Below are 17,414 nucleotides of genomic sequence, written 5' to 3' on the forward strand. Positions count from 1 at the left end.
TTGGTAGGTACTGACTTCTCTAAAGCATTTGATCGTGTAGGTCACCAAATTGTTGTTGATAAATTCATTAATCTTGGCATGAGACCATCTATTATCCCATGGATTTGTAGTTTTTTTTATCCAATAGAAGTCAGGCTCTACGGTACAACGATGTGGTTTCCACATGGGAAACAACCAATGCTGGGTCCCTCAAGGCAAAAAAAATTGGTCCTGCTCCCCACTCACTCCTCCTGCTCCATGCTCCTCCTCATCCTGCTCCCCACATACCCCTCCTCCTGCTCCCCACCTACCCCTCCTCCTGCTCCCCACTCTCCTCTCTTCCTGCTCTCCACTCACCCCTCCTCCTGCTCCCACCCTCCCCGGCCTCCTGCTCCCACCCTCCCCGGCCTCCTGCTCCCACCCTCCCCGGCCTCCTGCTCCCCATCATCCCTGTCCTCCTGCTCTCCCCACCCCCGTCCTCCTGCTCCCTCTGTGGCTCAAGAACAAAGTAAAGAGATATTGAGTTGAAAAGTAACGTCATGAAGGTGGACATTGCGGACCAGATATTTCATTTCATTTATTATTTTGCAGGTACATCAATACGTACATTGTGCTTTTGCAGGATTGCTAAAAAGTGAACCAAACCACTGAGAACAATGATTGAACAGCAAGGTGAGGAGTGCCCCAGGAAGAAGTACAGCAATCTGATCTAGTTCTCTCATCAGTAAAGACTAACAGCTAGGTATCATCAGTAGTTTATGGTGGCTCACAATCAAGTGGCTATAATGGCTGCACTACTTGTGTAAATACGTACTCACTTGCAATCTTGTTGTTTTACTGTGTTCTGGTGGATGTGATTGTCCCTTCAACTGCACCTTTTCCTGGTCCCAAGTCTAACATCTTCATGCTGGATGAATCCCCACTCAGCTTCTCACAATTAGGGAGCAAACAACACAAGCGAGTCGACAATTTTCCATGAAAACAATCTTTGAAAGCAATAAGTTTCTACACTTCCTGTGTTTTGTTTACAACATGATCGGCATGCTAATATGGCCGCCGCATCACTTCCGTTGGCTTCACTTCCCGAGCCTCCTTGGCCCACCAGGTTTATTATAAGACCTCCCCGTGCGCGGCAGTGACGAGCAAACAATGTGTTGAACGACAAGGTATTCGTATTTCGTAAAAAGTTTAGTCACGTGCGCTACCTCACGCTACTGTACAGTGTTAATTAATGGGCGAAAAAAAATAAATAAAAGAGAGTGTGTGTGTCATTGGTTGTTATCTTCATTAATGGTGGGTTCCATGAGGTGGGATGGAGTACTCCCAGAACTCAAATTATCCACCTCTGCTTTGGTAAGGGATCATGATTCATGGACCAAGCTGTTAAATTTTTGTTGTTGTGTGTGTGTGTGTGTGTGTGTGTGTGTGTGTGTGTGTGTGTGTGTGTGTGTGTGTGTGTGTGTGTGTGTGTGTGTTAATTCAGTCACTAGCGCTACCCTGTGCTACGGTTCTCAGTTCCCTCGGCACACACTCTCACTCTTCAAACACAGCATGTAGAATCATAATAATATAATCATAAGACTTTAAACAAACAAACAAAAAAATACCTATTTTGGGGGCCAACTTCCCTTCCTTCCCACCCCACCCCGTATACCTCCTCAGACCCCAATTTTTCCAATGCCTTGAACATACATTGGTACATCACGATTAATGAAGGTTGTGATGAAGTTTCATCAAAATTATGTGTGGAGGTTCTGAGAAAAAAGCAAATACCTATTTTGAGGGGCAACCCCCCCATAGATCCCCAAAGGGGCAGATTTTTTAAAATGCCTTGAACAAACTTCGGTACATCACGGGCGATGAAGGTTGTGGTAAAGTTTCATCGAAATAGTGTGTGTAGTTTCAGAGGAAAAAGCAAATACCTATTTTGGGGGGCAAGCACCCCTATAGAGCACCTAAGACCCCGATTTTTTAAAATGCCAGGAACAAACTTTGGTACAACGCAGGTGATGATGGTTGTGGTAAAGTTTCATCAAAATATTGTGTGTGTAGTTTCAGAGGAAAAGCAAATTCCTATTTTGGGGGTCAAACCTGGATTCACTTTGACCCCTGGTAAACCCCCTTAGACCCAGATTTTTTTAAATGCCCTGAACAAACTTTAGTCACAACACAATAAATATCATTTGTGCCAAATTTGGTTGCAATCCCATCAGCGGTTTAGGAGAAGTTCACTTTACTGCGCATGCGCAAGATTGGAGGTCTCGTCTCTTCAAAGCTGTCCATGTGCGCTCGCTTTCGAAGTTAAGTAACTTTTCACAATTGTGTTTTTGTCGAAACTGGTCTTGTATGTACCTATTGGGGTGTCTTTAATAGTATTCTTGGCGTTGGTTTTTTGTACCTGTGTACAGAATCGTCGGTCTTTCTCATCGTGTATCCTGAGGCCTAAGTGTAGTACTAGGCTACTGTGTCCAACCTTGGCTTTAGGCTTTGTTTTTGTCTCAGCGGTTCTCCGATCACGCTGAATTTTTTTTCCGGTCTCTGTTTTCACGGTCTTTTCATCCCATACTTCCTTGTTTTAAAATCTCAAAAAAAAAAAAAAAAACCCAAAAACATTTCCTTCCGTTTTTATTCGTTTATTCGTTCTTAGTTGTTCGTTCGTTCATTCTTCGACCACGCTGTTTGTGATCACGTTGTTAAAAAATGTCTCATCTGAACCCTGAAGACCTGTATTCTGTCATTTTCTATAACACCTTTTTCTTCTTCTTCTATAAAAGGATGCTTTCGACTTGCTCACCAAATCCATTCATTCCAAAAAAAAATTCCATCTCTTACAGTGCATCTTTCATTCATTCCCTAAACTCTCCAGCACTCCATCCTCCCTCCAGCGTCCTCAAACGTATTTTTGACTCGAATGTCTCAAGAAACTCATTTTGCAATAAATGTTCGTTTCCCATTAATCGTACATTTTTCAAAATCCCATCACCCCAAAATCCCATTTCCCATCACCCCTCCCCTCTAAATCTACCCCCTTGCCCATCCCCTCCAAACCATCCCCATCACCCATCTCTTTCAAATCTTCCCCCTTGCCCCTCCCCTCCAAATCTTCCCAATCACCCATTCCTTTCAAATCTCCCCCCACACCCCTCCCCTCCGAGACTCTCCCTCGCTCCTCCCCTCCTAGACTCCCCTCTCACCCCTCCCCCTCAAAGCGTCCTCCCCGCTTCTTCCCCCTTCCAACTTTCACCTTCATCTCCCTCAACCTTCTGCCTCGCTCTTCCCCCTCGTCAAATAACACCTCACTGCGCCTCTCCCAATCACCATCAAACCTTTTGTCTGCCCCATCCTTCCCTTTCTCCGAGCTATTCTGTAATCTCTGACACACCTTCAACAGCTCTCCCTACTTCTTCCTCCTCTTCCACATCTTACCCTACCGCTCCCCCCCCCCCTGTTCTGTATCCGATGCTCCCCCTTCCTCTTCCTTAACAGTATGGACCTCAAACATCCGGGGCCTTCGCTCAAACATGTCTGATCTCTCCATACAGGTTGCTTCTGACAAACCAGACGTGATCTGCTTAACAGAAACTTTCCTCCTTCATGATGTCTCTGATTCCTTGGTATCTCTCCCAGGTTACTCCCTACTCCGGTATGATAGACCTGAGCCTCGTCCTGGAGGTGGGGTTGCTATCTTTATAAAAAACTCTCTTCCTCACTCGCCCTGCACTGCCCTCTCTCCACCTCACCCCCAGGAATACCTTTGGCTACGGCTTCCCCTTCGCTCCCACCTTTTGTTCATATGTGTGTTGTACCGTCCACCAAACAGTGATGACTCCATCTACATCTCGCTGTCTGAGAATATGGACCAACTTCTATCTACCCATCCCAACTCTCTCTTCCTCATATGTGGTGATTTCAACTGTCACCATGCCAGTTGGCTGGGTGTCGGTACCTCTCTCACCAGCCATGGCTCTTCAGCAAAGGACTTCTGTGACTCACTGGGACTGACACAAACTGTCAATTTCCCGACCCGGATTTCAGTCAACGGAGCATCTTCTCTTTTGGACTTGGTTATGACTAACTTCCCTGAAAATGTCTGCTGCTCTTCTTCTGCTCCAATCGGCTCTTCTGATCATGTGCTTGTTAAAGTGGACATCTCTCTGACCATTCTCAGAGAGCCTCCTCAGCGTCGACGAGTCTGGCATTTCACTAAGGCCAACTGGCACGGTCTTCAAGCAGCCATCAATCATCTGGACTGGTCTCCCATCTCTACTGCCTCTGACATAAATTCTTCCTGGGAATTCTTCCAAAGCAAACTGCTCTCTCTCATGCACAGATTTATCCCATCTCGTCTTCTGTTGTCATACCCTTCCTCCCGTCCATGGTACACGGAATCTTGTGGTGAGGCTATTGCCCAGAAACAACTTGCTTTCGTCTCCTGGAAAGCAAATCCAATGGAAGGAAATCTCATTTCCTTTCACAAAGCCCGAAACAAGTGTGTGTCCACCCTCAGGAGAGCCAGGAAACAATATCTCTCCGTTCTCAGGACCGAACTCTCTTATCTGTCTCCCTCTTCCAAATCCTGGTGGCGTCTGGTCAAATCTGTTTCTGGTGTTTGTTCCCCCTCCATCCCCTCCCTCACCTCAAATGGCCACACGGCTGACTCCGCACGTGAAAAAGCTGAATGCCTCAACTCTGTGTTTGCCTCTAAATCTTGTGTCCCAAACCCATCCCTCTCTGTACCCACCGTACCCAGTCGTACCCAGCTGCTCCTGGACTCTGTGTCCTTTCCTCCTGACAAGGTGGAAAAGTTTCTGTCAACCCTCGACTCGGATTCTGCAACTGGACCTGACGGCATCAGCCCACGGGTCCTAAAATCCTGTTCTTCCGCTCTTTCACTCCCTCTCTCTGTTCTCTTCACCCTCTCTTTTGCTCAAGGTCATCTTCCATCTGCTTGGAAATCTGCCAACATCACCGCTTTGCACAAACAAGGTGCAAAAACAGATCCCAGCAACTACAGACCAATCAGCCTTCTCCCAATTATCAGCAAAGTCATGGAATCCATCATTGCTTCAGATATGAAATCTTTCCTCTTCTCCAATGGCTTGATCTCTGATCATCAATTTGGTTTCAGACCTGGACACTCTACTCTGGACATGCTGCTTCTGCTTTCTCAACAATGGATGGAGGTCCTCAATGCCAAACAGGAAATTAGAGCAGTCTCCCTTGACATATCACGTGCCTTCGATACGGTCTGGCACCCCGCTCTGCTCACCAAACTCTCCTCTTTTGGTATCCATGGAAATCTCCACGCATGGCTGGCGGACTTCCTCTCTAGTCGTAGTCAACGTGTGGCCCTGAATGGGTTTCTCTCATCTCCTCTTCCTGTTCAGGCTGGAGTTCCACAAGGCAGTGTTCTCGGCCCTGTCCTTTTTCTGGTCTTCATCAATGATCTCTCTGACTCTCTTGAAAATCCTCTGTATCTCTTTGCTGATGACTCTACTCTCTGTCGCTCCATTCTTCATCCCTCAGATCGGCAGTCTGCTGCCTCCTCACTCTCTGCAGACCTGGACAAAATCACAGACTGGGCAAACAAGTGGAACATGTCTTTCAATCCTGACAAATCTCACACTCTTACGATGTCTCTCCGAAAAGACCGACTGGACAACCCTCCCATCCACTTTCTGAATAATCCTCTCCAAGAAGTTCTGTCACTCAAGCTTTTGGGTCTCACTATCTGCCATGATCTTTCCTGGGAAAACCACATTTCAAATCTGGCCTCCAAAGCCAGTCGCCGACTGGGCATCCTCCGTCGTGCGAAGTCCTTCCTTGGCACACCTGAGCTCCTCACCACATACAAGGCTTTCATCCGCAGCTCAATGGAATACTGCTCTCCCCTCTGGGCTGGTGCTCCTGCCTCACACCTAGCTCGTCTTCACGCTGTTGAAACCAAAGCATTCAGAATCATTGGAATCTCCCGCGATGAAGCTAACTCCAAGGGCCTCTCACTCACTCACCGCAGGCAGGTTGGTGGTCTTTCCATCTTCTACCGACTCCTCTCTGGCCTTGCCCCCCCAGCTCTCTCTGGGCTCTGTCCCGCAAATATTCCTACAGGTCGCACAAGATCTGCCTGCAACCCTCTTATGGTCAAACTGCCAAAATCAAGACTCTCTGCTCACCTTCACTCCTTCATTCCTCTTTTCTCCCGCCTCTGGAACAAACTCCCTCACTCTCTTCAATCCCACTCCACCCTCCAGGTCTTTAAAACAGCTGTTCACCACCATCTCTTATCTTCCCCCATCCAAAACCTTGATCTTTTCTACCCCCGCTAATTTCACCCCAATTCCACTTTTTTGAATCTCGTCCTGATCAGCTATTATCCACTTCCTTTGCCCCACTACTGGTGAAAAATAAAATCGCACCGGTTTCCAAATCCACTTTATTTTCCATTAACAAATCAGTTTGGTTAAAAAAATAAAAATCAACTCTGTCTATAAACACAGGGAATAAATGTGCATGTTTTAGCGAGCAATGGCAAACAAACTCTTATCTACCATCATCTCTTATCCTCCCCCATCCAAAACCTTGATCTTTTCTACCCCCGCTAATTTCGGTCCCCTTGTGTTTTATACCTCTCCCCCCCCCCTCCCCCTCCCACGCCTCCTGCCCCCAAGCCCCCTCCCTCCCACACTTCTCCCTGCTCTCAAATGTTGTGGTTGTGTGCTTCTCCTTCTCTCCCCATCTTGTCTTCCGCTCCCTCTTTTTGTATATTTTGTTTGTCTGGTCGATTTGTTTGTGAAATAAATGTTAGCTCTTTCACGAGCCTCGATTGAGTATACAAAAAAAAAAAAAAAAAAAAAATAAATAAATAAATAAAAAAAAAAAAAAAAAAAAATAAAAAAAAAAAATAAGTAGTTTCAAATGTTTACGGACGGACGGACTGACGGACTGACGACGTGACATCGCATAAGCTCCCCTGAACTTCTTTCCAGGTGAGCTAAAAACACATAAGCCAGCACCTGTCATGAGGAAGGGGTGTGAGTTCAGAGGGAGGGGTGGGGTGGGAGGAGGGAGGGGAAGGCATAGGGTGGAAGGAGGGAGTTGAGTTGAGCATGCAAAGTAGTTGTCTGGAGGGGTGGGAGGGGGTGACATGGGAGGAGGCAGGGGCACACAAGCACAACCGAGAGAGCGACATTTCTTCCTCCTGTACATCGAAGCTTCTCGCTCTGACGTCACACTGACCAATGGCCGAGCTCCACCGAACCTCCTCCCCCCCCCACCCCCCACCCCCAATGTCTCCACAACCAATGACGAAGCTCAGGGTGTGGCCTGCCATTTACGATCTCCTTGTGGAGGCGGGGCTTAGTTGCCGAACGGGAATGTTCTGGGTTCTGGTGGAAATTAGGTCAGTTATTGTTGGTTAATGGATGGTTTTATGGCAGGCCTTGTTGTAATTGTAAAAACGTCGGGAAAAACCACCGAGGGTAATCACATGCTGAGGGAAAACGAATCTTAACCCCTATATAATTACCACAGCTTCACCCCTCGTGTGAAGGTACGTAAACAACTTAAGCTCCAGTTTCCCTACTTAATACATCGAGATGTCTCCTACTCGTCCACCGTCCATACTATACCTATACGATCCTATCTTTACTATGGTAAAAAAAAAAAAAAAAAATCTACCCCCACAAACGTAACAATAACAACTACTGAATATACTCTAAAGTCGAAAGAAATTACAAATATAAGTTGGAAAGCCAGCTGAAAAATCTCGTCTAGACCAAATTTTTTTGGTAACTCTTACGAGCCGAGACTAAGTATGCAAAAAATGTCTAACACAAGCACTAAACTTACATGATAGATATGAACAATATAAAAATCAATGAAAAATGTAAAATCTTTGTTTTTAAGCCTAAAAAAACCGAAAAAAAGTAAAACAATAATTATCTGTCATCTCAGACTATCAGTTCACCACATCCAAGAAACTAGAGAAATACCCGTGCGTAGCACGGGTGGGAGGCCAGAAGCAAACAGGCAATGCAGATATGGTGAATGCTAAAGCATGAAACCAATAAATTCCACATTCCTGTAGCACCTTCAGTCGCACGTCAGACATGGACAGCGAGTTCGTGAAGGACTTCCATGAAAAACGTACCTGTTCGCAAACAAACGGGTACGTTCACGTAGAGAAACATCGATCGTGGGTCCGTGGCGAATCTGCATATGGCGATGGCAAAATATCAGAAATTGAAGGCTTTTTTTTATTTTAAACGATTCATATAAACATCCGTTGAATCATATCACACGCAAATCATCAAAATCTAAACAGTATCTTTAGAATTTCAATAAAAGCCACATCACTTCATATCGGTAAATATTATTCCATCGTGTTTCAAATCGTGATCGATACACTATGATCGTGATGATCATGATCGTGAATCGTGATCGATAATCGTGTTCACAATCGCTATGTCATATGTACTCCCGATACGTGTACCAAATTCCCGAAACGTGTAATAGCACCAAATCAACAGTTTAAAGGAGTTTGAGCCGATGGGTGTTAGGGCCTTGGCAAGATCAATGGAGACAGCGATCTGTTAGATCTGATCCTCTTTCATGCCGAAGTGCAGATCCTCCTTTATGCCACATCCAATCGATGCAGCGATCGGTGCAGTCGTTTGTGCGGCACACGGTGCAGCGATCGGTGCAGCCGTTTGTGCGGCACATGGTGCAGCGATCGGTGCAAACGTGGACTCCCACACTGCCACATCCTGCTGATACTTGCTCCCGCATGACGTTATTTTCCCGGGTGCCGCACAAACGATTGCACCGATCGAGATTTAACGGATGTTTATATAAATCGTTTAAAAGAAAAAAAGCCTTCAATTTCCGATATTTAGCCTTTTCATTTGGGCCTCCCAATTGAAGCCCCACCCATAGGGCGGGTACCGTTGCTCGACGTAAGAAGACGTCACAATGAACGTCGTGCGAACGCGAATGTTATGCGGGACTCCAAACCTGAGAATGCTGGAGACTAAAGCTGAAATTGGGAAAACTAAATAGCCTATTTTACTCCTGGGGATCCCAGGATTACCCACCGAAAATATCTTTGCGATCGGTTTCACCAGTTTTTACGGTACCTTCGAATGGACAGACAGACAGACAGACACTTGGTGAATTATAGTAAGATGCTGTTCCTGCACATTATGAAGGAAGGTGTGTGCCCACACATCGATCAACACACGCAAAATTTTTAATTTTTCAGACCTGTATACAAAATCGTCGGTTAATTTGTGTCGCGTATTCTGAGGCCTAGTACAAGTAGGCTACCGTGTCCGACCTTGAGGTTTTGTTTTTCTGTCAGCGTTTCGTCGATTGCGCTGCAATTACTTTCGTTCTCTGTTTTTTGTCCCAGTCTTTCATCCCATACTTGTTTAAAATCTCAACTAAAAAAAAAAAAAATATATATATATCCTTCTCTGTTCTTATTCGTTTATTCGTTGTTCTTATTTGTTCATTTGTTCTTCGATCATGATGTTCGTGATCACGTGATCACGTTGTTAAAAATGTTTAAACTTTCCCCCTGAAGAACTGTATTCTGTCGTATATTATAACACCTTTTTCTTCTTCTTCTGTAAAAGGATGCTTTCGACTTGCTCACCAAATCTATTCATTCCAAAAAAAAATTCCATCTCTTACAGTTCCTTTTTTTTACATTCCCGAAACCCTCCTGCACTCCACCCCTCCTTCAGCGTCCTCAAACGTATTTTCGACTCGAAGGTCTCAAGAAACTCATTTTGCAATAAATGTTCGTTTCCCATTAATCGTACACTTTTCAAAATCCAATCTCACCCCTCCCCTCCAAATCTTCCCCATCACCCCTCCCCTCCAAAACTTCCCCATCACCCCTCCCCTCCAAATATACCCCCTTGCCCCTCCCCTCCAAATCTTCCCCATCACCCATCTCTTTCAAATCTTCCCCCTTGCCCCTCCCCTCCAAATCTTCCCCATCACCCATCCCTTTCAAATCTCCCCCCTTGCCCCTTCCCCCTAAACTCCCCCCACCCCCCTGCCCTCCGAGACTCTCCCTCGCTCCTCCCCTCCGAGACTCCCCTCTCACCCCTCCTCTTCAAAGCGTCCTCCTCGCTTCTTCCCCCTTCCAACTTTCACCTTCATCTCCCCCAACCTTCTGCCTCGCTCTTCCCCCTCCTCAAATAACACCTCACTGTGCCTCACCCAATCACCATCAAACCTTTTGTCCGCCCCATTCTTCCCTTTCTCCAAGCTATTCAGAAATCTCTGACACACCTTCAACAGCTCTCCCTACCTCTTCCTCCTCTTCCACATCTTACCCTACCCCTCCCCCCCCCCCCCTGTTCTGTATCCGATGCTCCCCCTTCCTCTTCATTCACGGTATGGACCTCAAACATCCGGGGCCTTCACTCAAACCTGACTGATCTCTCCATACAGGTTGCTTCTGACAAACCAGACGTGATCTGCTTAACAGAAACTTTCCTCCTTCATGATGTCTCTGATTCCTTGGTATCTCTGCCAGGTTACTCCCTCGTCCGGTATGATAGACCTGAGCCTCGTCCTGGAGGTGGGGTTGCTATCTTTATAAAAAAAAACTCTTCCTCACTCGCCTTGCACTGCCCTCTCTCCACCTCACCCCCAGGAATACCTTTAGCTACGGCTTCCCCTTCACTCCCACCTTTTGTTCATATGTGTGTTGTACCGCCCACCAAACAGTGATGACTCCATCTACATCTCGCTGTCTGATAATATGGACCAACTTCTATCTACCCATCCCAACTCTCTCTTCCTCATATGTGGTGATTTCAATTGTCACCATGCCAGTTGGCTGGGTGTGGGTACCTCTCTCACCAGCCATGGCTCTTCAGCAAAGGTCTTCTGCGTCTCACTTGGACTGACACAATCTGTCAATTTCCCGACCCAGATCTAAGTCAACGGAGCATCTTCTCTTCTGGACTTGGTCATGACTAACTTCCCTGAAAATGTCTGCTGCTCTTCTTCTGCTCCAATCGGCTCATCTGATCATGTGCTTGTTAAAGTGGACATCTCTCTGACCATTCTCAGAGAGCCTCCTCAGCGTCGACGAGTCTGGCATTTCACTCAGGCCAACTGGCACGGTCTTCAAGCAGCCATCAATTATCTAGACTGGTCTCCCATCTCTACCGCCTCTGACATCAACTCATCCTGGGAATTCTTCCAAAGTAAATTGCTCTCTCTCATGCACAGATTTATCCCATCTCGTCTTCAGTTGTCATACCCTTCCTCCCGTCCACAGTACACGGAATCTTGTGGTGAGGCTGTTGCCCAGCAACAACTTGCTTTAGTCTCCTGGAAAGCAAATCCAACGGAAGGAAATCTCATTTCCTTTCACAAAGCCCGAAACAAGTGTGTCCACCGTCAGGAGAGCCAGGAACCAATTTCTCTCCGTTCTCAAGACCGAACTCTCTTATCTGTCTCCCTCTTCCAAATCCTGGTGGCGTCTGGTCAAATCTGTTTCTGGTGTTTGTTCCCCCTCCATCCCCTCCCTCACCTCAAACGGCTACATGGCTGACTCCGCACGTGAAAAATCTGAATGCCTCAACTCTGTCTTTGCCTCTAAATCTTGTGTCCCAAACCCATCCCTCTCTGTACCCACCATAACCAGTCATACCCAGCTGCTCCTGGACTCTGTGTCCTTTCCTCCTGACAAGGTGGAAAAGTTTCTGTCAACCCTCGACTCTGATTCTGCAACTGGACCTGACGGCATCAGCCCACGGGTCCTAAAATCCTGTTCTTCTGCTCTTTCACTCCCTCTCTCTGTCCTCTTCACCCTCTCTTTTGCTCAAGGTCATCTGCCATCTGCTTGGAAATCAGCCAACATCACCGCTTTGCACAAAAAAGGTGCAAAAACAGATCCTAGCAACTACAGACCAATCAGCCTTCTCCCAATTATCAGCAAAGTCATGGAATCCATCATTGCTTCAGATATGAAATCTTTCCTCTTCTCCAATGGCTTGATCTCTGATCATCAATTTGGTTTCAGACCTGGTCACTCTACTCTGGAAATGATGCTTCTGCTTTCTCAACAATGGATGGAGGTCCTCAATGCCAAACAGGAAATTAGAGCTGTCTCCCTTGACATATCAGGTGCCTTCGATACGGTCTGGCACCCCGCTCTGCTCACCAAACTCTCCTCCTTTGGTATGCATGGAAATCTCCACGCATGGCTGGCGGACGTCCTCTCTAGTCGTAGTCAACATGTGGCCCTGAATTGGTTTCTCTCATCAGAGAGAAACCTCTTCTGATAGAGAGAAACCTCATCTCCTCCTCCTGTTCAGGCTGGAGTTCCCCAAGGCAGTGTTCTGGGCCCTGTGCTTTTTCTGGTCTTCATCAATGATCTCTCTGACTCTCTTGAAAATCCTCTCTATCTCTTTGCTGATGACTCTACTCTCTGCCGCTCCATTCTTCATCCCTCAGATCGGCAGTCTGCAGCCTCCTCACTCTCTGCAGACCTGGACAAAATCACAGACTGGGCAAACAATTGGAACATGTCTTTCAATCCTGACAAATCTCACACTCTTACGATGTCTCTCCGAAAAGACCGACTGGACAACCCTCCCATCCACTTTCTGAATAATCCTCTCCAAGAAGTTCTGTCACTGAAGCTTTTGGGTCTCACTATCTGCCATGATCTTTCCTGGGAAAACCACATTTCAAATCTGGCCTCCAAAGCCAGTCACCGACTGGGCATCCTCTGTCGTGCGAAGTCCTTCCTTGGCACACCTGAGCTCCTCACCACGTACAAGGCTTTCATCTGCAGCTCAATGGAATACTGCTCTCCCCTCTGGGCTGGTGCTCCTGCCTCACACCTAGATCGTCTTCACGCTGTTGAAACCAAAGCGTTCAGGATCATTGGAATCTCCCGCGATGAAGCTAACTCCAAGGGCCTTTCACTCACTCACCACAGGCAGGTTGGTGGTCTTTCCGTTTTCTACCGACTCCTCTCTGGCCTTGCCCCCCCCCCCCAGCTCTCTCTGGGCTCTGTCCCCCCCCAAAAAAAAAAAATGAAGGAAGGTGTGTGCCCACATATTGGTCAACACGTACACACACAATGTGCCAAGTCGATTTCTCTAGATGCATATAAGACGAAACAGAACAAAATAATTGTGGGGCTTTCCAACAGATTGCATCATGCTTCAGCTTGGCTGTGCTAATTACCTTCGCAAAAGCGGAAGGTTATGTTTTGATCGCTGTGTATTTATTTGTATGTCTGTGTGTGTGTATGTTAATCGCATAACTCAAAAAGTATTCAACCGAATTGCATGAAATTTGGTGGGATGATTGGTTATTATACGGGACACATTTGATTAGATTTTGGGAAACAGATTTGCTCAAATTCTGACTATTTTTAACTCGATCGTATTTCACTCAAAGTTATGAGCGACTGAAGAAGAAGATGTCCATCCAGGACGTCATCACTATAACGCGATCTCCCGCGATCATTTCAACCTCAAAAAAAATTATAATTGCAGATTTGTCAAGAGATGAGGCATATTAACAAACGAATGAAACAGATTTGCTCAAATTCTGACTATTTTTAACTCGATCGTATTTCACTCAAAGTTATGAGCGACTGAAGAAGAGGATGTCCATCCAAGACGTCATCACTATAACGCGATCTCCCGCAATCATTTCAACCTCAAATGAAATTATAATTGCAGATTTGTCAATCGGGGAGGCATATTAACAGACGAATGAAGCAGATTTGCTCAAATTCTGATTTTTAAAAATCGATCGCATTTCACATAAAGTTTCACATCGCATACACTCCCATGCCAAGTACAGAACAGTAGCTGCGGCGAAGGTATGCGCTCTACCGAGTGCCCGGATTCTAGTTGACAGTTGTAACGAAAGACTCCATTTTAAGGTCCTTTTTCTTCTTCTTGAAAAGGCCATCTACATATCACATGATATAAAAGGAAGGCAATGGGTGGAGGAAAAAATAGAGGAAAATAAAAATGTGTAAAGGAACCATCTGCCAGAACCTGTTCTGCCTCGCTCTTCCCTCCAGAGCTGCACGCAAGCCGTGCACCGATATTTCTTGTCATCCCCAATTCTGCCCCATGATTTTTAGTACCCCCATTAACAGCGGTGTAGTGCCAAATTGTGAGGCACAGGAGCCCTGCAAAAACTCTGGCTGTAACATCATTGTCAGATTTTATCTACAGTCCTATCAAGTTTTAACATGACACTAACCATTTGAGTTCCCAAAATGAGTAATAAATGAATTGTGCACATTTTACAATGATAAACAAAATAATCCCTTCTAAAAAAAGATGTATATCCCTTATAATAGAAAATAAATAATCCCTTCTAAAACCATGCCTTAAGACAGAGATGACAAAGCAAACAGATTATGAGCTTGATATTGTCAGATACAAAGGCCCCAAAAAGCCAGATATGCCACCTCCGTTTCTGGAGAAGCAAGTTCCTTCAAATATCCTTTCCCATATGGATGTGTCACAGCAGAGATCTAGTAAGAGTAACCTTACTTTCTTGGCAGATGTCATAAAGCGTGAAGACTGTCCTGAGTTCAATGGTCACAACACACATTTGTGTCATGAGCAAGGGAAATCTCCTGGGCCTAAAACTAACGCAATCTATCTACCACTAAGTGATATAGCACCAGCACATCCTGACGCGATCACGACTGCCATGAGCAAAGCACATAAATTAACTCAAGAAACTGGACAAGATTTCACACTGTTGACAGCTGATCAACCGCTGTGATCCAAGATTCAAATGAATACGATAAAGTGTTATCGACTGTGGGTATCAAGCAAGATAAAGGGAATGGGTTGTAGATGTGTATTTTTACAGTGTAGCCCTTTGACAAAGCCTTTTAAAACAGTGTTTGTCTGTCCGGATGTATGTATGTATGTATGTATGTATGTATGTATGTATGTATGTATGTATGTATATATGTATGTATGTCCTTAAAAAAACGTACACCAATCAGAGTTGAAGACCTGGTCACATGACAGGAATGATATGATATGATTACATCAGTGATGTCATTACGGCACATGACAGCTGACTCCACACACCGCCATTTCGATTTCTATGCCGTTCAGGCCAAACATGTCGTCGAGCATGTCATATATCACAATCGCCATTCTCTACCTTTACGTTTTTCATTCAGTGTGAAACACAAACAAACCGATTGTTAAAATGATCATCAAATATCGAAACCATTGGTGTTACGGGACTTCCAACGATATGGTACGTATAGGCCTTAGGCTTCATGCCTCACCTTCAGGCCGCTTCAGAGAAATTAGCCGAGGTTTCTTAGTACAGTAGTATCGTTTTCATAATAACGTTAATAGTAATAATAATATAGTAAATATAATCATAACACTGCCATCCCTTTGTGGTGACTGCAAGGTTGCTGGATTGAAGCGGTGCATGGTTGGTTCATTGTTGACGCAAAACATATAGAATAAATCATCGTCTCAATGCAGCCTCTTCACTTCCATGGTGACAGACAACTTAGAGACTTAGACGACTTCAAAATAATTTAATACTTACATTATTACCTCCACCACCAAGGTGGATGGAGGTTATGTTTTCACCCTGTCTGTTTGACTGTCCGTTTGTCCGTTTGTCTGGAAAAATATATCTCAAAAAGTTGTGGATGGATTCGGACGAAATTTGGCATAGATGTAGCGTATGTGACAAGGACGAAATTATTAGATTTTGGTGAAGATCCGGATTTGGATTCGTCTACTAGAATTTTAAAGTGATTCTTCACCATTGGGAGATAGGGCCAAAACTATACATAGCAGGATATCTCAAAAAATTGTGGACGGATATGGACGAAACTTGGTGGACCAGTTGGGTGTCTGACAAGGACGATTCGATTCGATTTTGGTGAAGATCTGAATATGGATTCGTATATGAGAATTATTTAATTATGAAGTGATTCTTCACCATTGGGAGATAGGGCCAAAAACGATACATAGCAGGATATCTTAAAAAGTTATGGACGGACTTGACGAAACTTGTTGGACAGGTTGTGTGTGTGACAAGGAAGAATCGGTTCAAATTTGGTGAAGATCCGTATCCAGCCAGTAAATTTTTTTAAGTGATTCTTTACCATTGAGTGATATGGCCAACCAGGCGGAGGTATGCTCTCTACTGAGTGCCGTTCTAGTTTACTAACTGATATCTCCACCCAGGTCATACTATCCTCTTCAACTAAAGTATCAAACAAGCCCGGCTACGCCGCTGTTAGACGTTGGGTCTTGTTTTATTAAGGATTATTAAATCGACAATAAAGACGAAATAACAAATTATATAAGAAAAGCTAATCTTTTTGTTATTGATTACAAAGGATAAAAGTTAATGATTTCATCGGAATTATTTTGTTCCCTTCCATCAATTCCTGCATATTTGAACCAATACCTGAAATATTTCACAAGCAGAATTAAAATATCTCGCTGGGAGATGTTAAAACATTTAAAACTAGCAGACGTACAGTATCTGTCAAGGTTGGTGATGGTATGGAATGGTATTTGTCAGGATGGGAGGGCCAAAGGACAACAACACAACAATCATGTGATAGTTTGGCTTGAAGCACCGACCATCGGAATGCCGTGATATCAGATATCCGGAATGCCGTTAGATACCCGTGATATCATATGATATCCGTGATGAGATATCCGTGATATCAGATATCCAGAATGCCGTTAGATATCTGTGATATCATATGATATCCGTGATGAGATATCCGTGATATCAGATATCCGGAATGCCATGATATCATCCGGAATGCCGTTAGATACCCGTGATATCATATGATATCCATGATGAGATATCCGTGATATCAGATATCTGGAATGCCATGAGATATCTGTGATATCATATGATATCCGTGATATCAGATATCCGGAATGCCGTGAGATATCAGTGATATCATATGATATCCATGATCAGATATCCATGACATGAGATATCTATAATGCCGTGAGATAACCGTGATATCATATGATATCCGTGATCAGATATCCATGATATCAGATATCCGGAATGCCGTGATATCATATGATATCCATGATATCAGATATCCGGAATGCCGTGATATCATCCAGAATAGCGACACCTTTACCAAGAGCTGACTATCCACCGGGACGAACGGAAAAAAAAGTTGGAAGTAAGTTGAAAAAAAGTTGGAAGTAAGTTGAAAAAAAGTTGGAAGTAAGTTGAAAAAAAGTTGGAAGTAAGTTGAAAAAAAGTTGGAAGTAAGTTGAAAAAAAGTTGGAAGTAAGTTGAAATGCCGAAAAAGTTGAAATACAGCAGAATTGCAAGACGCAGGTAATAATTATACCTAGGAAGGTTGTGCCCCAAGCGTTGAGAGAGATTAAGGTGGC

General features: G+C 44.8%; 2 protein-coding genes across 7 annotated transcripts in view; both read right to left on the reverse strand.

Moving 5' to 3' along the window:
* Nucleotides 1-17,414, reverse strand: part of SNX14 (sorting nexin 14) — a 776,643-nt gene that overhangs the window by 334,450 nt on the left and 424,779 nt on the right. The window lies entirely within an intron of this gene.
* LOC137423594 (E3 ubiquitin ligase TRAF3IP2) overlaps nucleotides 1-17,414 on the reverse strand; it is a 52,140-nt gene that overhangs the window by 31,538 nt on the left and 3,188 nt on the right. For 2 of the 6 annotated variants that reach the window (XR_013622824.1, XM_068110912.2), the window contains exon 2: nucleotides 8,129-8,190. The exons of the other annotated variants lie outside the window; for them this stretch is intronic. The gene's annotated coding sequence lies outside the window, so the exon portion shown is untranslated. The remainder of the gene's footprint in view (nucleotides 1-8,128; nucleotides 8,191-17,414) is intronic. 6 annotated transcript variants of the gene reach the window in all.

This window comes from Myxine glutinosa, chromosome 3 (assembly GCF_964187855.1).
Source record: "Myxine glutinosa chromosome 3, kmMyxGlut1.1, whole genome shotgun sequence".
Taxonomy (NCBI): domain Eukaryota; kingdom Metazoa; phylum Chordata; class Myxini; order Myxiniformes; family Myxinidae; genus Myxine; species Myxine glutinosa.